Raw genomic sequence first — 23,353 nt, 5'->3', positions numbered from 1 at the left:
ACAGATTTATACTGCACGTTTGGTATCTAGACAAGAAAGAATTAAATCCGCATAAATGCCTAGCTCACTGATACTGAAGAATCATGTCAGACACACGTGGTGAAACCTCTGAGGATATGTTTCAATTATGTTATGTAATGCACGATTGGTATGTTTTTTGATTACACAATTTTTCTTTTTATGAACTTGGTTAACATTTCTATTTTGTCTCCGTGTAAAGAATAACCTTAATGCGAGTCAAAGAGATATGCATACATTTCTACATTTCTATAGCATAGAGGGTTAGTTCTGGCATTAAGTGAAACAATACTAGTGTGACATCGATTTAAGTGTAGAGAACTGCCGGGTTAAATAGGCATGCATACATCTCCATGGCACATCCGTTTAGGTGAGGCATAGTGTATAACAATTCTAGTGTGTCTTCGAGTTATGTGAGGCATATGTGATATCATAGAGTACATAAGTCTTTAACTAAGCATAATAGGATAAGCCAGGATAAGATGCTGCGTTTGCTTTATGAGCAGTGTCCATGAAAGCTGTAGGATTTCTTCACCCCATAGGTCCTCATGCTGCATCTCGGGAATGCTCTGTGCAGGCGGCACATGACTGGGGCCCAGGTCCTAGTTGTTCAAGGTCATTGTGCTTGTGCCGATTGGATGTGGGGCATGTGTGCCTAGTGACTCCTGAGCTACGGTACATTCCGCGCCTTCCATGGGTATAGCACTTTCCTTCTGCGTGCCCGTGGTCTGAGTGCATCGCGGTTTCAGGGCTGCTGGGCAGGAGGCTTCGTACGGTAAGCAGGGGGGTGTGCAGCTTTTTGACCAGGGTGTCGGCTCTCTGGATCCCTCTGAGGGCAGGTACCTTTGGGTAGGCTGCCGATGGCGGGTGCTGTGATGCCGCCGCTTGTTTAATGTTTCTCCTCCTCTACTTCCATCCGCCTCAGTAGGCAAATGTTTCGTGGGAGCCCTGAGTAGTTGTCTTATTGCTGGCTGCGGTAAGTGTCAGGTCAGCAGGAATCGTCGGGCTGCTTTGGGCTCTGCAAGTTAGTTAGCCCGCACATGGTGTCCGCCATTTTAGGTGTGGGCCTTGAGCCTGTGTAGTGGCATGGCTCTTTTGCCGGGTCTTAGCTGCCACGTTGTGAGTGCGGCTATGGGGTAAGGACCGGGATCACCCCCGGTCCAGAGGGGGGGGAACAGGGCCGGGTCCATGAGGCTCAGAGTGCCTGTTAGGCAGGATAGTGGGGCAGTGGCCGTCCACTCCACTCACCGCCGGATAAGTCCCAGCTTGGGTCGGTGGAGATCTCACCTCCGAGGGGCTAAAACTCCAGGAGCAAGCCTCTCCTCGGATCTGGTAGCCCTGGCATATCGAGGATCGCAGTGGTCGGTAGTTGGATTCGTCGAAAAGCTTTATTTACTGGCTTAAGTGGTTGAAGTTTTCAGGAGATGAGCTCTCCTGCGACCTTCCATCTTGGCGGTGTGGCCCCGCCCCCCGGTTTAACTGAAAGATTGCATTATTTGTTGGCATTTTAATTAAAAATGTAAGAAATGAAAGAAAACTACAGTAGCTTATTGAGCCCTCTTTGCTCCATTTAGAACAACCAGGAGGCAGACATCTTCCGTCAGATGGGTCAGACCTTCGTTCATCTGACTCAAGTTGCCATAATACAGACACTGACTCGAGTATAAGCCGAGTGGGGCTTTTTCAGCACAGAAAATGTGCCGAAAAACTCAGTTTATACTCGAGTATATACGGTAGTTAGGCAGAAGCACTCTTCTGTCTTATTAAAACACCTTTTAAACAGTTAGGGCTTCTTCAGCTGCAACTAAGGAAAGCTCAGTCAAATGGTCTTCAGTCAGATTGAAAGGGATTTTCAGAGTTAAGGTCCTTGTTCAAATCAAAGTATTCACAGATTATTATTTTTTTGTGCCTGGCAACATAATTTATAATTTTTCTATCAATTCCAAGAGTACAAGATAATGCATCTTGGACGTAAAAACCCAAGGGCAGAGTACAGAATATTTGATAGAGTCCTAACCTCAACATCTGAGGAAAGGGATTTAGGGGTGATTATTTCTGATGACTTAAAGGTAGGCAGACAATGTAATAGAGCAGCAGGAAATGCTAGCAGAATGCTTGGTTGTATAGGGAGAGGTATTAGCAGTAGAAAGAGGGAAGTGCTCATGCCATTGTACAGAACACTAGTGAGACCTCACTTGGAGTATTGTACGCAGTACTGGAGACCGTATCTTCAGAAGGATATTGATACTTTAGAGAGAGTTCAGAGAAGGGCTACTAAACTGGTTCATGGATTGCAGGATACAACTTACCAGGAAAGGTTAAAGGATCTTAACATGTATAGCTTGGAGGAAAGACGAAACAGGGGGATATGATAGAAACATTTAAATACATAAAATAACACCGTAAAATAGGAGACTATATTTAAAAGAAGAAAAACTACCTCAACAAGCGGACGTAGTCATAAATTTGAGGGGCAAAGGTTTCAAAATATTATCAGGAAGGACTTTACTGAGAGGGTAGTGGATGCATAGAATAACCTTCCAGCGGAAGTGGTAGAGTTTAATATGGTAGGGAATTAAAGCATTTGAGGGATAGGCATAAAGCTTGTATATAGGCCATGGACTAACAAAAGTATTCATTTTTTCAAGCAGAAATTGGGCGGACTAGAAATTATTTTTTTTTCTATTATCAGAAATAGCTGTCTATGTGCATACATATAGAATTGCCTGGCTAAGACAATATGCAATATGGTCTTTTTGTATATGCACTATGTAGCATTTGAGGGATGGATTAGTTAGTGACCTTCTGCCTCATTTAAAGCACAGTGATGTGGTCATCCGAAGTCAATTTAGGTTTCAGATACGTCATCCTCTTTTAAGATGTACACTTAATTTTAAACCTATTTGAATCATTTAAATAAAACGGTGTACTTTGCTTACCTTCATTGGCAAAGTTCTTGCTTTTATACATACAAAGTTTGATTTTGTTACTTCCTCAAATTCATTTATGGCATTGAACATTGTGAGAACTGAATTATACAACTCTACTTTTAGATTTTCTACTGGGTTTGCATCATCATGAAATTCAAAATGAGAAACCTAGGGCCCCAAAAAATAAGATATATTCAAGTTACAGATGTTTGTTTTGTGAATGCTCAGATTGATAGTAATGTGTGTAAACCACAAATCCATATTCCGTAAACATGTGCATTTAAAAGACAAAGTAGGAAATTAACAAAAAGTATATGTAAATATATACCGTATTTTCCGGCGTATAAGACGACTGGGCGTATAAGACGACCCACAACTTTTCCAGTTAAAATATAGAGTTTGGGATATACTCGCCGTATAAGACTGCCCCTCTTCCAACGCACACCAAATAGAAATTGAAAAACAATCAGGTTTGATTTCAATATGGTAATTTTCATTCAAATGCTTATGACATGCAGGTACTTAGCAGGAAAACTGTCACTTACAAACATAAGGCTGTTTGTCTACAAACATGTAAACATAAAACAGTGCAAGTGGATTAAACTTTTCCTAATTCACTCTAAAGCTGAAAGGAAGGATAAGACAATAAACCCATGGGAGCTGCCATGCTGTTTGTTTTCGAAGCTGTCAACCAAACTGGAACTGATGATGATAGGAGGAAGATAACAAACCAATAGAGAGAGAGCAAGTGCCGGGCAAGTCCCTGGCTAGTTAGCAACGCCCATATAACTGCAAGCTACGGTATTTTTACAGGTTTTGCTGGCGCGACAGTTTCCCTTTAAAAGCCTTCAAAATCCTCCTGTTTGTCATCTGATTTCATAAGTACATCAATGACATCTTGTGATACATTTGTAAGGCAGTCATCGTATGGATCGAATTCCGTATCAGATGGTGTGGTCTCAGCTTCGGCTTCCTCTTCATCTTGCCACAAGTAGTCGTCCTCCATGCCATCTAATTTGATATGCCACACTTCTTGAAAGACTTGATTACTGTTTCTGCATTAATATCATTCTAGGCTTTTATGACAAACTTGCACAAAACATCCAACTGTGGCGCACGCATGTTTCCTCCTTTTGTGAATGACTTATCGCCGCTAACCATCCATTCATTCCACTGTTCTCGAATGCGATCTTGCGATCTTTAAATTGCTTGTTTAGGCACACATCCAGTGGCTGTACCAACGATGTCAATCCTGCAGGAATAACTGCCGCATCTGTGTTTTAGTCTTGCAAGCCTTTGCTTGGTGCTGGGAGTTAAATGAGCCCTGAACATATCCCACACCAGTAGACTAAGTTTTTGAATAAGTCCACCTGGTCGCCTGCTCCATACATTATCAAGCCAAAGCTTTACCCCTTCTTCATCCATCCAGCCCTTTTTATTCACATGTACAAAACAACCAACAAGGAACTTGAGTTTTGGCATTGTTTTTCTTTTAAAAATAATCATTGGTCTCCGTTTGGCGCCATCAGCTGTGCATCCTAGTACCACTGTAAAACTGGACTTCTCATGTCCTGTTGTTTTAATTAAAATAGTTTTTTCACCTTTTTGTTGGACAGTTTTATTTCCAACCATATCAAAATTCATTGGAGTTTCATCCATATTTCCAATACTACTTAATGCATAGCCATTTTTAGTGCGCTGTTGTATTATGTATCAATGGAAACTATTTACTTTGCTATCAAGATTTGCAGGTCATTTTTGGCCAATTTTCGTCTTTTGCCTCAGTACCATATTATGCCTTCCCATGAATCTAGTACACCAGGATACAGTGGCCTTAAATCTGTTGCTGTGATCTGGGTTAGATTTGGCCCACTGAAGTGCAAACAAACATATTTTATTTTGTGTCACTACATAACCATTTTGGCGATGCTCATTCACCATGTCTGCTACATGTTTTTAGAGTTCTGGCCAATGTGGGTTGCCTCTTCTTAATGCACACTTACCCCATAGCATTTTCTTTAATGCTTTTTTTAATTTGCTTTCCAATCCCGAACCATCTTTTCTGTTACTCCATATTGTCTTGCAGCAGCGCAGTTATGTTCCATGGCAAAGTTTACAACTTTAAGTTTAAAACTGGCTTCATATTTCTTTCTTCTTGCTGGTGGAGCCATGATGGGGTTTTGACTCTTGGACATTTGTATACTGTACTGTATGTACTGGTGCTATACTGTATGAACATGTACAGATACTGGTACTGTATGTGGTACCCAGTATACAACAACCAGCCAATCACGGCAAGCGATGTACCTTACCGGCGATTGGCTGGTTGTTGTATACAAAGCCTGCTTGGATTGGTCAGCTCTCCCTGCCTGCCCAGCCCTCCCTGTCTCCAAGTCTATCAGAGCGGTAGCGCAAACACGCCTCTTTCACCCGTCTGGCCCGCCCTTTTATCCTATTAACGTACCTCCTTCTCTGCCTCTACACTGCAGTCCTCAGTAACGAGATCTGAGAGGCAGAGAAGGAGGTACAGTAATAGGATACAAGGGCGGGCCAGACGGGTGAAAGAGGCGTGTTTTTCTGGGTACAGCGCCGCTCTCTCTTTTTTCCATACCCCGGGCGTCCCGGACGCCTGCAGCTTGCTCCGCCCTTCACTTACACCTTCCCGGTGAGGCGCCCCCTCACCTCGTCATCGGGACCGCGTTAAGTCACTTCTTTCCACGAATCCTGGTGAGTGGATTTTCTTTTACCGTACTTGTACAGCGCCGCCCTTGCTGCTTTCATATGGCCACCGCATATGGCGGGATGCGGCTGCGGACGTTTTTGAGCTCCCCCCACCATATGCGGCGACCGCAGATTCTCCAGTCCGGCTCGGAAGTTTCAGCACCCGCCCTATAAGATGACCCCCGACTTTTGAGAAGATTTTCCTGGGTTAAAAAGTCGTTTTATACGCTGGAAAATACGGTATTTTGCAGAAACGTCAGTAAAGTGCCTTGTTAACTGGAGTAGGTGATGATTATGGTTTGTATTATTACATACATTTTTAAATACCTGACCAATGTTTAATCTGGAAGAGCAGCACTAAGTGATCCTTGAGACATAGAAGGAAAGCAGTTCATTAGGTGTGCCATGTACATGTGCAATAGGAGTGTGCTCTAAATGGCATTGAATGAAGTAGAGGTGGTTATTCAATTTATAACATTACATTTAATTTTAAGTTGGTTCAAAAAGGTTTCTCTGTGTGCATATAAATTATGTGCTCTCACTCTGTGGGTTACATTTGTTAAATAACATAATTTACACTCTTGTGCAGAAAACACGAGCCTAAAAACATAGTAATCTGATTATGTTCTCACCTTTTTGGTTCAATTCCTTTCTCCATTGTATTTATCTCATCTGCCATTGTAGCTGAAGTTTACTTTTTTCACATCAGCTCCCCTGCCAAAAATAAATTTACACAATTAGGTAAGGGTGATTTTTTTTTTTTTTTGACAAACAATTTTTCTAAATGGTTGCTATGGATGAAGCGAGGAAAGGACAAAATGAAAATAGACTTTAGTGAGTATGTCCTTGAAGAGCCTGGATGCAGTGGACAAATGTTTTGCAAGTGAGAGCAATATTTCAAATTCAATGTACTAAACTAAAGTTTCTAAAGTTATAAAACCTAGTTAATGATGAGATTAACCTCACTGTTAAACAACCTTTGTCATAGTTATTAATCTGGGAAATGTCCTGAATACATACGAGAACATACAAAAATCGCATTCTACTATTTTTATTTTGTAGAAGTAGAAAATATTCGAATGTACGTGATTATTTTGCCAAGTTAGAATAGGCTATGTTATATTTAAATTTATATGCCGTTTTAAAACAGTTGACTCAGAATGAACAGAATGAGTGTAGAAAAGAGTGAGTTAAAGCTGAACATAGTGGATGTGATCTATTAAGAAAAAGATGAGGTGAAGGTGACTTGAGGTGAAATTAACATTTCACATCACTGATTTAACTATACATTTTGCAGGGCCAAACTGGGTGAGTTTCTTCTGCAGGAAGAGCTCAGCTGGCCACAAATAATGCTGAGTTACTTCTTTACAAACGGACTTTATAAACAATACATTATGCAGGGCCAACTCTGCTCTTCTAGAAAGCTCAGCAGGTTAGCAAGTCATGAGAGTGGATATGTCTATTTTGATTCAACTACCTTTTATTGAATAGACCACAGTTATACAGATTTGCATGTCACACTTGACACACACCTACCCAAGGCAAGCCTTAGGGTTGTGAATAAATATTTATAGGTACAGAGTCCTACATGTACTAGGGGATCTTCTACCAAATCCCTCAAAACACTCTTAAATTAATTTTGAAGGAGGATGTATAGTTTAAATATAGAAAGAGGGCAGAGGTAGATAAAGTACAAATAATTAATAGAACAAGATAGTTACCACTCTGCACATGTGAGACAAAATAAATATCAAAAGCCTAAATTACAATCTTGTTCTTCACATCTGAATATAAATCAATAGAAGTTAAAATGGAAATAAATAAATAAAAAAATAAAAACGAAATAGTTGCCATGGGGATGATTAACCAAGTAGTGGGTTGGAATGGAAAATAAAAAATAAATAAAGTAAGTCCTCTATATTGAGGCCTTTAGGTTCTAATGTGTCGAGATTTAATATCCATTTGGCCTCCACTTTATCTAGTTCTTTCCAGATTTCCCCCTTTCCAATGAGTCTCGACTTTTTCAAGGGCCATGAATTCCAGATTATATATTGCTTATATAACATTGGTTGAAACCATGTGCCTCCCCCCCCCCCCCCCCCCCCCCCCCGCACCCAGAACAATCGTGTCAAAAACGGCATGTGGTACCCCACTTACACTGGCCCTCATTAAAGAGCCAGCAATAACCCTTCCTCTGAACAGCCGAGCGGCGCCGCCCCTGCTTGAAAGGGAGCCGCCTTCTGCGCGCCATCATCAACTTCATCCATAGGATCCCACCGCATCCCCGGATTAGCCGACAACCGCTGACGGAACTGCTCGTCGTACCGCCACCAAGCAAAGCCCCTATATGTGCAATGCGATTCCCATACACCGTACAAATAGCAAAATAACTGAGAGCACTTCTCCAGAGCTTTTTCTTAAGACACTCGCCAAAATACAAAAGCTCTCAGCCAATTCCCAAATGTTTTTTGGGATTTTCCTATATCACAGTCGCTTTTCCTCCTCCTCCTTTTTTGAGTCCTTTTTGTCCTCTTTTAAATCTAAATATTCTTCCAAGGGAAGAAGGGAGAATATCTCCACGAACTCCCCTTTCCATCATTCTTCTTTAAACTCTGTCATTAGATGGCACCCCAACGGTCCTGCAAACGACACATGCACATTCAGATGTGCAGCGTCAGGAATGTCTCCTAACAATAAATCCCACTCAGCTATCACTTCTGTGGCCACTGATGCAAACGATGCTACTACCGCCTTGCCTGAACTGCTCCCTGCCACTCCTGGAATACCCTGCTCGCCAGACCCCATCCCTGTACACCCAGGAGCCCATACCCTACTAAAAGAAGCCCGTTGCTCTGAACCCGCACTCCAAGATGTAGTAAAATATTTGTAACCCACTAATAAGTCTCCCAAGTGTGGTGCAAGATGGGACTCGCCATCCAAACCCCGCCATCCAAACAGCCGACCCTGGGGTTGCTTCCCGAACTCCGCCGTGAGAGAGCCCTGGCGAAGCTGCATAGTGCACACCGACGTCCTGTGGTCTTCTCCGGCCCGCAGTCCTAAGATCCGAGGACCTGTAAACAGAAGAAGAAATCCTGGGGAGGCCATCCTCAGAACCTCCTGACCTCCCCCTCCGGCCCCCTTTGTGACATGCAACTCCTGGTATCCTGACCCTTGCGGCTATATTGACTTCCTGAGGATTTTTTGTGCTGCCTTTCAGGGGAGCCCCCGCTGACTGACCTGGAAGCGCTCCCCCGCGAGCATGGTCCCCTAATGGGCGATCTGTAGCGGCGACTGGCTGAAGACTCCCCACTGCTGCTACGGTGCCTGCTCCACTGACTGCTCCTGGAGCGTTGGCGAGAAGTCCTCCTGCCAGCCCCGCTAGACCTGCACTGCCCTGAGGACCTGGCATCTCTGTCCGGAGTGCGGCTATCTCTGCCCACCCGCTGGCCAGCTGTCCTAAAGCACTTGGTGATGGAGCCCTGCTGCGTCCTGCTGTGACATTGCCACCTGTCGCCAGCATCCTATGATCGGCACTCTGACCTGCCACCTGAAGCTTCTGCGCTCTGGAAGGGGATGCCTGTAGCCCATACTCGCCCTGCTGTACCATGCTGAGTGTCTGGGATGCATCTCCACCTACCCTCGAAACCTCCAAGGGTGCCAAGACCTCACTGCTGCCCAAACCCCTTCTGGCTGCCAAACCCTCAGCAGAGCCTGACTGGGTAAAGGGGGCCCTGCCTACCAACCTCCTTTTTATTCCCCTCTGTACCATAACAGCCCTGGGGGTCAACTCACCAGGCCTGCTCTGACCGGACGGCCGTTTCCTGGTCCCAGCAGTGCCCCAGTGGTCGAGAGGCCTGCCGCAGCAGTCATCCGTGGAGTCCTGCCGACTGCCGGAAGGCGCAGCATTACGCTGTCCGGGCCGCACCCCTCAGTCACGGCTGTCATCCACAGAGTGTGGCCGCACAAGAACTTCCACAAGCCCGGCTCCTTCCGCCACCGCTCACCATACTGTCTCCAGGCTCGCCCGCTGAAGGGCTCTGTCCCCTCACCGCTCCGTCCCCTCACCGCTCCTCTACCATCCTCTGGGCTCAGCCGTTGCGGCCTAGTGCTCCGAGACGTCCTGCGCGCCTGTGCCACAGGAGTTCCCGCCACTTCCAGCACTGTTCCCAATCTCTCCTCCAGCCACTCCACTCCATGCTCCTGAACAGCCGCCCTGACACCGTCCAGTATCGCCGCCATGCCGCTCTCTGCATCCAGGTAATCCATCTGCAAGAGAAAAAAGAAAAAATCCACAAAAACCTGACAGCAACAGCTACAAGAAGGTAATAATTTAAATTTAAAATGGATCCCCACTTAAAATGTCCATTAATTATAGTAAGATTCCTTAGGCCATGCCCCTTTTAAATCCTCCACTCACAAACTCCCTTTCCATATGCTCTGTCAGGGCCCATTCCACCTAGCTTTGCTGCTCCATGGGCTTCATTACTATGACTGGCGATGAGGAGGCGCCTTGTGGGTGCCCAGCACTGGGTGTATGAACACCAAAGGGAAGCTCTGCCTGTCATAGCCCTCTAAGAGTTGCTTAATGCAACTCCTATCATGCTGGGTAAGCATTTTGAATGATCCAGCAGGGTAAAAATGTGTTTAAAAAAAAAAAAGGTTTTAAATTGTCTTTGCTGTGGTCTATTAATGACATCACCTATGGCTTAATATGCAAATTACAGATTTCTCATTAAGCATATTTGATGTGCCTATAAAGCCACAGGTCATGCATAAAAAAGAAAATAGGTAGACACTTTTAACACCAAATTTTTTCTTATATTATGCATTTACAATCTTTTATTCCTAATCTGGACTGGCACTGTGTGGTTATGTTTGTTATGTGTATCATGGTGCGTCCATGAAAAACAATGTCCACAATACACTCAAATCTCAAAAAAAAACTTTGTAGGACTGAAAAAATAAGAACAATTATTTTTATTATTAAAAGAATAAGAAACAATATTTTTATTACCTTCTATCTTCCAGATAGTATGCTGCACTCAAGCTCCTCTTTGGCAGTATGAAGAGATGGAGGGAAGAGGTGGATCTTCCCTTGAGTTTCCAGAAACTTACACAAACATGCAGTTGACCAGGCATTGAGCACATGCACTTCATACAAATTGGATAAACCTGTAGCGAATTTATTTTAACCCCTTAAGGACACAGCTTCAGAAGCTTGTCTTACGCTTAAGGACACAAGCTATATTTGCATATTTTGCTGTTTGTGTTCAAACGCAATTTGCATCTCTGTCAATTATTGTACCAACACATACCCATTTTTTTAGAGGACAAACAGTGCTTTAATTTGATGTCACATATACATAGATACATTCTCCTTAATTGTAAAAAAAAAATAAATACATTTGTCTCACAGTTTTGGCAATAATAGCGTGTGCATAATATGTCCAGCTTAGGAAAAGTAATTCAAAATAATTTAACTTATGTGTCTTGATTTATAGAGTACATCATACGTATAGGATTTCAGCTTATATTGAAAGTTACAGGTCACAAAATACAAGGACATAAATAAAATGCATTTGCAAAAGTTGGTATGTTTGTCTTGTAGGTTTAGTAGCCATCACAGAAAAAAAAAATTGCCACACAAAACTGTGTGTGTGTGTGTGTGTATATATATATATATATAATATATTGGACCTCACAGGCTATTTACCTAAGGTTAGTTTGACACTTTTTACCTAGCCATTTCATCGCCAATCTCTGCTAAAGATTGGAGTCAAATTGTGTTTTTTCTTTATTTTGGCATATACACATATATAAAGGTTTTTGTAATTTCGTAAAGCTGGTGTGTGCTATTCCTGCACAGAACCCCATTTAGTGTTACCTGCAGGTACCTATGAGTTTAACCCCTTGCCGCCGGATGACGGCCTTTGTTCGACATGCCGGGGAAGCAGTTAACGCTGAATGATGGGCTGCGTCCGCCATGCGCTAAAGTTAACCCCAGACTTGGGGATTAACCCCAAGTTAATCCCAGGGTTAACGCTCCTCAGGGCTGCCTCGGTATTTGAGGCAGACCGGGAACACCCGATCGCGCTGTCCCTGCAGCAGTGATCGCTCTGACAGGCTGTCAGAGTGAGCACATGTGCTGCAGGGACTTCTGATCCGCCTCCCTGCTCTTCGGTGTCCAGTGTGCAGGGAGATGGATCAGCAAAAGAATAAAAAACAAAAGAAAAGTTACCTGCACACTATCTCAAATCCCAAAGCATTTTTAAATAAATGGATGTTTTTCATTTCACTCCAATGGTCACTAGGTGTAAGCCCACTTGCCACGTCAACAGAAATATATAGAATAATACAATTCAAAATGTACAGAGATGTTCTGCAACCCTCCCTCTATCTTTTGAAATTAATAAAATTGTCAAATGGGAAAAAAGTGTGCAGAGCTGAACTGTCCCAGCTGACAGTGAAAATACAGTGTGGGAAAAAAAGTATTTGATCCCTTGCTGATTTGAACGCTTGTCCACTGACAAAGAAATGATTGGTCTATAATTTTAATGGTAGGTGTATTTTAACAGTGAGACTCTCACAGATATGTTTCACAGATATGTTTCACAGATATGTTTAACAGATATGTTTAACTGTGTTTAAATAATATTATACCTACTTGCCCACCGACAATTTACAATGACTCACTGTTGCCTTGCTGCCACATTACCTATTATTTAATACAAAAAGGACTGAATATTTAGTTCGATTCAATTTATCTTAGTTTCAATCTTAACAAATTACATTAAAAGTTAAGTTTTAACCCTGGCACTAACTTCAATAACGTCCAAATCAAGATACACTTGCTGGTGGATTTAGTTTTTTTCTTTTTCTTTATTATTTTTTCCAAGTTAGGTTCACTATTTAGGGGTTATCCCACGTTTGCTCTTGATACTACCATCATTGTGTCTTCTCTGTACCCTATACACTCTACTTTTTCTAAGTAATTAGAAGATGACAAAAAAACAATTGTATTCAGGAAGAACCAGACATTTAAAAATATTATTGCTCCAAGTATGACACGAAAGAAGAAGAACAAGACTGGCATTTTGTCATTTAAATTAATATATAGATGTGGAAGAAAAAACTGCATTACCTTCCTATTTATTAAATCAAAGGACAATAAATAGTTTTCATATAAACATAATAATGAAGACAAAAAATATGAAATAGAAAGATTAATTAACTGTAACACATCCTATGTTATTTATCTTATAGAATGCCCATGTGGTAAACAATATATTGGCCGTACATGCAGAAAACTAAAAACAAGAATCTGTGAGCATGTAAGAGCCATAAGGAAAAAATGTACTAATCACAGAGTTCCCCTATATTTTCTCGAGATACATAATGGAGAGCCACAAGGCATAAGCGTGAAGGGAATAGAAGGTATCTATCTCACAAAGAGAGTTGGAGATAGACTTAAGATTTTAAGACAGAGAGAGTCATATTGGATCTTCAAGATGGGCACTTTGTACAACTTTGGTGGACTAAATAAAGATTTAGACTTAGCTGATTTCTGATTAGTGGTGCATTTTATACCCCAGTTTATAAAAGGATACTTGTCATTCACTTAAGAGAAATATATGAATACACAAACTACAGCACTTTTCATGTGTAGTTCAAGTATTTTTAAAATATTTAAGTATTTCTCATATTTCCATTCTATATATTCTGATATATATGTATATGTATGTATGCTTTTTTTAATACACTCTTTAAAACAGGGGTCCTCAAACTCCGCCCCCCCAGATGTTGCTGTACTACAACTCCCATGATTCTCTTACTATCTATGTAATTCAAAGAATCATGGGAGTTGTAGTTCAGCAACATATGGGGGGCCGGAGTTTGAGGACCCCTGCTCTAAAATCTGCATATAGATATGTATGTATTTTCCTATATACTTGTATATATCTTTTGCATAGTATATTTATACGTATTTTCTAGACATGTGCAATTCATTTAGTACCGAATGTAAATTCGGACGAATTGCGGCAATTCGGACATTCGGATGCTTCCGAATGTCCGAAGTGCCGATGTTTAGGAGTTCGGAAGTGCCGAACCGAGCTGCAGTTCCAAAGTGCTTCGGAATTCTTGAAAAGTGGCAAAACAAGAGAGGGAAAATTCTGTGAGAAAAGGCCTGTGTGGCCTGCTCTCTCTCTCTCTGTTAGCCCAGGAGCTACTCTCTTGACCCCCAAACAATGTCCAGAGTGAACGTGTTTTTTCTGTTACCGGAAACATACTTTGCCCTCAGCGCTCCCAACTGGCACTGCAGCTCATGGAGCAAATGGCTTTCCTAAACGTCAGTTTGCTCAAGTTGGCTTACCCCACTCTTAGCTTTGACACAGATTAAACTATTTCGTCCATACCCTCCATCTGTTTTTCTCTATTTTGTCATTATTCTATACTTCCACGTTAAGCCCGGCCACTCTAAGGACCGGTAATACGTTTACTATCTTTCATTAGTAGATATCTGTGTCTCATGTTTGCGTGTTGGGATATACCTTCCTTGAAAGTGTTTTCTCTTCTGTTTAATCGTTAACTCCGCCCCACTTTATGACGTACTCCTTATTGATTGGCCACACAACACGTGGCTAATCTATTATGCACCCAACGACTACTATGATTGGTCCAACTATTGGTCTATCTCCACACGGGCTATATTTAAATCCTTCTAGGATTCAGTCACTTGTTTTTCTCCCTGAGGAAGGCGCCATGTTAGCGCTGAAACACATTTTGGGCTTTAAGTGTTTTTTTTGCTCACTTAACTCACTATGGGACGGATATTTGTTTGTTTACCTTCATTTATAGATTTTTTTTTCTTTTTACATGTGTATCCTACCAGCTAGTTGGTAAAAAAAAAAAAAGCATGTCATATCTCATTGCTCTTAAGTTGTTGAATTGATCTAAAGAAATAGTGTGCTGAGTTGTGTGATAGTTTGCCAACTCTTCGTTGATGTGTTCTGGGTGGAACAGCTCCGTACTCGCTTGAAATATGAGATTTGGCTCCCGAAGATGGACAACTCACATAGGTGCCATAACTGAGCCATTGCAGTGGATTTTTTTCAGTCTTTTTCCGACTTGGATATGACTCAAAACCAGAAACAGGAGGATTCCCTGATCGATGGTTGGTAAGTAATGGTATGTCAACACGTCAGGCCATGACATTCCATCACCTGCACTCTTAACACTCCCATCACTACTCACACGCAGTTACACACCCAGTAAGCTTGATCCCAAACACACCTGTGCAATTCACCATTGCTGTGGATAAGATATAACACAATTCTAACACTAAGTAAGTTATAAATGCACACACCAGGCACAACTTCTGTAATTTTATGTCCAATATCAATGCTGCACTGCTACTTGCTTTTACTTGTGCACAACCTGCCCTGGGTTTAGTGCACTGCTCACACGCAAGTTAAGCATTCACTGAACTGCTTTCCATCACTATAAAGTTGTAGAGGCAAGTGCACTTCAAATTCACACTATAAACTGACATGACCATCCTCAGCACTCCTCCCATATATTAACAACAATTCATATCTCCTCCAACAGGTGACACAAGATATGGATTTAATGCCTGGCTGCTCACATGTCACATAGCATCTTTGTCTTACTGAGCAAGCCTACAATGAGACCCACCTGAGGACCTGGTCCGTAATAAATGGTACATTTAGATCACTCTTGTGTGACCGTGCTATACTCTCCTCAAAAGGTCGCTGGTATTGTCATTGACTGCTGTTGCCAACATAATCTGGTGCATCAGGGGAGTCATGCAGAATCATACATGAAGACTTCTAAGGTAAAAAAATAACACCTTTTTTGATCATATATATAATATATTACATACTAGTGGTTAAGCGCGTGTACATGGGCCACAGACAGGCTTCTGCCCCCTCTCCCTACATGTCCCCCCTTTTCTCTCTCCCTTCATTTTCCTCCCCTTTTCTCTCCCTCCATGTCCCCTATTCTCTCCCTCTCCATGACCCCACTCCTTTTCTCTCTCTCCCCCTCACTTTGTGATCTTTACACAATATATTACGACCGTCTGCAAGAATAGTGCCTATTCTCTAACAAACCTGTGTCTTATCTGCACCATGTCGCTTTAATCCCTGTATCACAATTCAACTTTGAATTCTATGTGTCGTCTTGCTCAGAAATGCTTTAGACTTGAGGAAGGGAGGTTCTCCCGAAAGCTTTTCATTAAAAAATTCTGGTAGTCCAATAAAAAAGGTATTACAAGATACACATTTATATGTGTGTGTGTGTGTGTGTGTGTGTGTTTGAGTTTGAAGATGGATTGTTAACAACTTTAACCCCTTAAGGACCAAACTTCTGGAATAAAAGGGAATCATGACGTGTCAGACACGTCATGTGTCCTTAAGGGGTTAAAGTGTTTTATATGGTAAGCCCTCATCATTGTGTGTAATGCATAGGTAATGATGGCGTGTTATGTTTAGATGCAGTTTCTACTTACGTGGAGGAGAAATGGGCCCAGGTCGTCTCTCAGAGGATGTCACTTGTGGGATACGGAAGTCTGTTAAAGATGGATGAAAAGTACACATACGTTTTTAAGGTAGCCAATAATTAAAATAAAAAAGCACATTTTTCTGATTACATATTTAAAAATTAAAAAGTGCGTTAACGTGGGTGAATGTGAAAGGGAACTGCAAGATCTAGACTAAAGTAGCCGATACGGTAAAAGAGCGGAATTGGAGAATATTTTTTAGCAGTTTTGGTCTAGATGTTGAATTTCTTTGCAAATTCACCCCAAATCACATGTTTTGGGATAGAATGTTATAAAGAGACACTATAGTCACCCAGACCACTTCTTTAAGATGAAAGTCTGTAGCCTGTAGGTTTAACCATACAATGTAAAATATTTCAGCTTGAGAAGCTGCAATGTTTCCATCTGCATTGTTAAACACTCCTTCAGCAGCTTTCCAACTCTGTCACGTGACTGCAAATGCTATAAAAAAAAAAAAAAAAAATGAAAAAAATAATTGCATTGATCCAATGTTTTCCGATGGGGAAAATTGATGCGCACATTTTGCATGGACATCAGGTCTCCAATGCTCCTCTATGAGTACCGGGGCGGGCAGGTAGATGACCTTAGCAATAGGTGCTTTAGTGTTCTTTTAAGTGTTCTATACAGGACTTGTTATTGATCATGCGAAGATTTGCGGCTGTTAAAATTGCTACTATTCAGTATGGCTTAAGGCTACTTATTCTGAAGTTTAAAAATTCTAATAGTAATTTTTTATATGCCATTTTGGGATTTCAGCAGATATTTGACCTTTTGTGAGTAAATCTTAGACTAATCTGGCTATTGAGATGTCTACTGGAGGTAAAGGAAGCCTTGGGAGTTGAGTGGAAAAAAAAAACCTGTATCAGTGATTTAAGCAAATTCTGCATAGATTGGCTGGATTAGCAAGAATGGCATTGGTTAAAGAGTTAATCCAACCATCATGACAACTTCAGTGATTTTATAATAAGTAAGGCTTTATGTACGAGTGTGTCCTCTTTTTTCATTTTATAAAAAGTGCAGATTTTATTATAAATTGTCACCTTTTATAAATGAACTTAGTAACACCCCCTAGCTTACAAGCAGATAACCGGTCAACGTCCGGATTTGGTTAGCTCAGCTGAGCTAATCTCCATAGGCAGTCAATTTCCCAGAGCACCTGCCTTGCAAAGACTTCTTATTCAACTACATTGGAAAGTCTGTGATTGGTCAGCCACAGAAAGTCTGGGTGGGGGTTAGAAGGGGAGGGCTTGCAAAGACTGCAGACAAGATAACTGCCGGTTCTGCAAGGTGTTGGATATAGCCCCAGTGAAAAAATGTTTTCATTGGGGGGTACATCTTCTAAACAGTGATTTTTATTTGTTTTGTTATTTTATTTAGGCAGTGGAGTGTCCCTTTAATGCTGAATAAATGCTGTTAATTATTTATTTACCCTTTGTGTTTGTGTACTCACCAGAACTTGGCTGAGATGTGCCTGGAGCCGATCCAACGTCAGATGACGTTGATGGACCTTGAAGAAAAAAAAAATCGAAAGCAAAAAGTAAGTTCACACTTGTAATAGTGAAGTATAGTGAGCTTCAAAACAAAAATGTAATAATGAAATGCATTTTACTCACTACCTGAGAGTCTGATTACAAGCTTTTAAGACCAAGTTGCTAGGTCCCTCCGCATGCATGAGGCTAAAACAAAATTCATAATAACAAATCAGATTTAACAGCTTTGAGAAAGAGAGAGAGAGAGAGAGAGAGAAAAGTGAGGGGATGAAAGACACAGGGTATTAACAGAAATCTGTTTGGAGAACATTTCTGTCATGTGAACTGTGGACACAGTATCCAGAATGTGAAGTTTTTGGCACTTTTTGGGGGGATCATTCAGCACCCAGATCGAGAGAAAAATATGGGTGGTCAAGCGAATATGCCAGTTTAAGAGAGACAGTGAATTTATTTCACAATAAAACTTTACTAATTCATAATCTGCTGGATTACTGCAGTGAACTTATTTCAAATGGCAAATATTTGACACCTTCATGTATCTGGCATGTGTCTTAATTGTTTTATTGCCCCCCCCCCAACCAGGGAGTGAAGTGATCAGGGATGATCTGACCAAACTGATTTTATCTGTTGGATCCATAGGCGTGCGCACGGGGTGTGCCGGGTGTGCCTGGGCACACCCTAATCACACCTCCGTGCTGCACTGCCTCTGGGCAGACTGACATGTCGGGTACTCGAACCGACACAGGAGGGGGCCCGGCGGCATGCCCACAATGCCGCCGGGTGCGAGGCCCCTCCTGTCAGTCTGCCCTGACAGAGATCCGGCCTCAGTCTGCAGCTCCGCTGGGAGTGAGCTGCAGACTGAGGTGTCTCGCGATCTCCAGCCTGTAAGAGCGTTGCCGCGGCAACGCTCTGACTGGAGATCGCGAGACTCACCATGTGGTCTGCAGCTCACTCCCAGCGGAGCTGCAGACTGAAGAGAGAGGGCACCCACTGGACCACCAGGGCAGGTATTTATAAACCCCCCTTCTACCCCCTGTCACTCACTGCACCCCCACCCCCATCTACTCACTGCCCCCACCCCCTTCTACCCCCTGTCACTCACTGCCCCATCCAACCCCCTGTCACTGCCCCTACCCCCTTCCCCTCTACCCCCTGCCACTGCCCCTCTACCCCCTACCCCTGTCACTACCCCTCCACTCCCCCACACCCCCTGTTACTGCCCCTCTACCCCCCTAACCCCTGTCACTGCCCCTCTACCCCCCTTACCCCTGTCACTACCCCCTACCCCCTGCCACTGCCCCTCAACCCCCCCTAACCCATGTCACTACCCCCCTACCCCCTGTCACTGCCCCTCCACTCCCCTAACCCCTGTCACTGCCCCTCTACCCCCTTAACCCCTGTCACTACCCCCTGCCACTGCCCCTCCACTCCCCCACACCCCCTGTTACTGCACCTCTACCCCCCCTAACCCCTGTCACTGCCCCTCTACCCCCCTTACCCCTGTCACTACCCCCTGCCACTGCCCCTCAACCCCCCCTAACCCATGTCACTACCCCCTGTCACTGCCCCTCCACTCCCCTAACCACTGTCACTGCCCCTCTACCCCCTTAACCCCTGTCACTGCCCTTCTACCCCTTAACCCCTGTCACTACCCCCTGCCCCTCCACTCCCCCACACCCCCGTTACTGCCCCTCTACCCCCTAACCCCTGTCACTACCCCCCTACCCCCCCTAACCCCTGTCACTGCCCCTCTACCCCCTTAACCCCTGTCACTACCCCCTGCCACTGCCCTTCCACTCCCCCACACCCCCTGTTACTGCCCCTCAACCCCTCTTACCCCTGTCAGTACCCCCCAACCCCTGTCACTGCCCCTCTACCCCCCAACCCCCTGTCACTGCCCCTCCACTCACCCACACCCCCTGTTACTGCCCCTCTACCCCCTAACCCCTGTCACTACCCCTAACCCCTTACACTGCCCCTCTACCCCAACCCCTGTCACTAACCATCTACCCCTGCTACCTCCTGTCACTGCCCCTCTACCCCCCTTACCCCCTGTCACTGCCCCTCTACCCCCCTTACCCCCTGTCACTGCCCCTCTACCCCCCTTACCCCCTGTCGCTGCCCCTCTACCCCGCTACCCCCTGTCGCTGCCCCTCCACCCCCCTACCCCCTGTCGCTGCCCCTCCACCCCCCTACCCCCTGTCGCTGCCCCTCCACCCCCCTACCCCCTGTCACTGCCCCTCCACCCCCCTACCCCCTGTCACTGCCCCTCCACCCCCTACCCCCTGTCGCACACACAGTGCACCCCTCACAATCATACACACTGTACCCCACACACATTGCATCCCTCACAATCACACACACTGTACCCCTCACAATCACTCACTGTACCCTTCACAATTACACACACTGTACCCTTCACAATCATACACACTGCACCCTTCACAATTACAACACACTGTACCTTTCACAAATACACACACACACTGTACCCCTCGCAATCACACAGACTGCACCCCTTACACGCTGCACTGCTCACAATCACACGCACTGCACCTATGTATATTTGTATTTGTGTGTATGCATGTATGTATATATATGTATGTTTGTGTATGTGTATATAAAAATACATATACACGCGGCGTGTGTTTGTGCTTTAGGGTGCACACCCTAATGCAACAGGCTGCGCACGCCTATGGTTGGATCTCCGTAGAACCAGCGAATTTACTGCCTAGAACATTCTTTAATACCCTGTGTCTTTCATTCCTACCTCCCCCCCCCCCCCTTTTTCTCTGTCAGAGCCATTAACTCTGCTTTGTTATTAGGAATTGTGTTTTAGTGGTATAATTTTAACTCGACTTGTTTCCTGTTTTTCCAAGGCTAACACAGTACTATTTTAACTATTTTACTCACCAGCTCGCTGCTGCACAGCTGGCTCTTCCGTATCCGCAGCACCAAGACTCGGGACAGCCTCTGAAAGGAGCCCATCTTTGAGACGAGTCTGCCACTCATTGAATCCCACAGTGGACTGTGACATCTTCTTTTTCACCGCTGCCTTGCAAACATAGTACCTGTTAAAAACCGCATTCGTTAATTTATTAAGTACATAAGAAATTGACAAAAAGTTAACAAAGGTTAAGTCTTATTAAAAATATGATGGCTTGCTTCCACTATCAGGTTAGCCTGGACACTGACTGGGGAGTGTAAGATTTTAAATATTACATTTAAAATGTAATTTGCTTATTAGATTGTAATTGCTAGCTACATAAAGAAGTTAAGAAGTTACTATTTTATGTCATTTGACTATTAAACTATTAATTAACCAATATGTATACTAATATGATATATATATATATTTGTGTACAGCACATTACGAGGACGTTAGACAATGATAACAAAAAGAAGCAGTATTAGTACTAGCAAGTCAGTTGAGGTGTGCCGAAACTGACGTGAGGTTAGGCCTGTAAAAGAGGGCAAAAATGATTAGAAGCGATTTCTTGATAATTCATACAAGTTTATTTAAATACAAACATTATTTAGACATATTATGGAAAGCCATTCTTATTTCACTTTCAGGGTTAGGAATGTACCTATTGTATGCAGAAGACTTCCATCTTCCCATGTTTTTAATGATGTGTGTCGGTACGTGGTTACCTGAGGCAGCTGAAGCGGCACCAATGCGAAAGGAATGACCCGAGAATGCGTGTGGGTTATGTCCAAGCCTGAGTAAAAGAGTACGAATGTAATACATAAACTGCTTGGTTGTTAGGGGCTTCCCTTGAATGGCCAAAAGTGGACTGGAAGTGATTTGGGACCTCACTAGACTATCTAAAAGTGGTATAGGACACCATTTGGTAAAGGTAGGATAGTATTTAATTTCTACCGGAGGACCTGTTTGGCTAGTTTTAGTACAGGAAATGGATAAGACATAGTGGTCTTGTTCTTTGTGTAGGTGTTTCTTTTGGAGGCAAAGCTCCGAATCGGTTGCTTTTTCCACTGAGAACTCTTTAGGTCTCAAAAAACCGTAAAAAGCCAAGTAAGCTGCTGATTTTATAATTGTTTGTAGTGTGTTCAAAAGGGGTTGTGTCGAGAACATCGGAGATACTTTTAAAAAGTTTACTGTCTATGGGAAGTCTTTTGATGGGATTGTGTGCTGATAATCTGTGAACCCCTCTTAATATGCTTTTAACTGGGTAAGACGTAAGAAATGGAGTTTTGTTGGGATGGTTGGTTAACATGTAGTGTTGTATGCCTGTTAAGTAGAGTTTGATAGTGTTGTATGCTAATTTAAGAGAAATATGGCAAAAAGATGTGAACGCAACAACAGTTTCAACAGAAAAAACATTTATTACGTGATAATCACGAACAAAATCTTTAAACAATTTGTAAGCTCTAGAGTAGGCTTTCCTTGTGTTAGTTGACAGGCCTGCCTGAGCGAGAAATTTACCATGCTGTAAGAGAGAACTTATGTCATAATTAGTTCTGGGAAGCTTGGTGCCGCCCTGGGTTGCGGGTTTGCTGTTGGGTGATACCTGAAAAATTCCTGTAAATTTAAACGTGAAAGAGCATCAGCAGCGTTATTTTGAACACCCGGAACGTGATAACAAGTAATACAGAATTGTAGGTTAGCCGCCAGCCAGGTTAGTCTCCTTATTAATTTCATAATTGTTAGTGATTGAGAGCGGCCTTTGTTCACTATATCACAGGTAGCTACGTTATCTGAAAAACACCTGACTGACTGACCACTCCATTCTTTACCCCAGACGTGAGCGGCTGCTACAATAGGATAAATTTCAAAAAGAGCCGAGGTGTTATTGAAATTTTCGAGAGAGGTGGTCTCAACTGGCCAAGAGTCATATAGCCACTCATCACCGAAAATGGCTGCATACCCTAACGCACCTGAAGCATCGGTCCAAATAACAGGGGAATCGTCAGATATGGGTGGAACAAACGGGGACCTGCCATTCCAAGAAGATCGGAATAGCTGCCACATTTGCAGATCGGCTCTAGCCGAATCGTTAAGGGAAGTTGTGGAGTCGTCGTCGGGTAGGCCGTGTAACAGAGAGAGGATTCTGGATATGAAGGATCTACCCTGAGGAATAATTCTCATGGCAAAGTTTAGTGAACCGAGTAGTGATTGCAGTTGTTTCCTAGTGCAAGTGCCTTGTGACGTGCAAGTGTTTATGTAAGAAAGTATCCGGTCTACTTTCTCTTGAGGCAGGCTGGCTTGCATAGAAACTGAATCGAGTGTAATACCCAGGAACGTGATAGTTGTGTTGGGACCTTCAGTTTTGTCTTGTGCAACGGGGACTCCTAAGTCTTTGAAAAGAGTGAGCATGTACTGTAGGCTGTGGGGTGTGTGTAGGTGAGGTTCGATGGTTAGGAAGTCGTCTAGGTAGTGAATGACTACTGGACATCTGCATGAGTTGAGTAGGAGCCAGGTTAAAGTTTCGGCAAATATATCAAATAACTTGGGGCTACTTTTAGATCCGAAGGTCAGTCTTGTTGCGAAATAGTAGCTTCCTTCCCACTTAACTCCATGCAGATGCCAGAGTGACTGGTGGATGGCGAGCAGTTTAAAGGCGTTTGTGATGTCTGATTTACTCAACCAAGCC

At 43.3% G+C, this 23,353-nt stretch overlaps 1 protein-coding gene and 1 long non-coding RNA gene across 2 annotated transcripts in view; one reads left to right on the top strand and one right to left on the bottom strand.

The window, feature by feature from the left end:
- Positions 1–23,353, bottom strand: part of FAM89A (family with sequence similarity 89 member A) — a 533,463-nt gene that overhangs the window by 83,336 nt on the left and 426,774 nt on the right. The window lies entirely within an intron of this gene.
- LOC134585700 (uncharacterized) lies at positions 15,021–17,762 on the top strand. The gene is made up of 3 exons (XR_010086540.1): positions 15,021–15,522; positions 16,181–16,296; positions 17,702–17,762. It is a non-coding gene; the product is annotated as an uncharacterized LOC134585700 (long non-coding RNA).

Source organism: Pelobates fuscus, chromosome 2, assembly GCF_036172605.1.
Source record: "Pelobates fuscus isolate aPelFus1 chromosome 2, aPelFus1.pri, whole genome shotgun sequence".
NCBI lineage: Eukaryota > Metazoa > Chordata > Amphibia > Anura > Pelobatidae > Pelobates > Pelobates fuscus.
The sequence above is the reverse complement of the archived record's forward strand: the minus strand, read 5'-3'. Positions and strand labels throughout refer to the sequence as shown.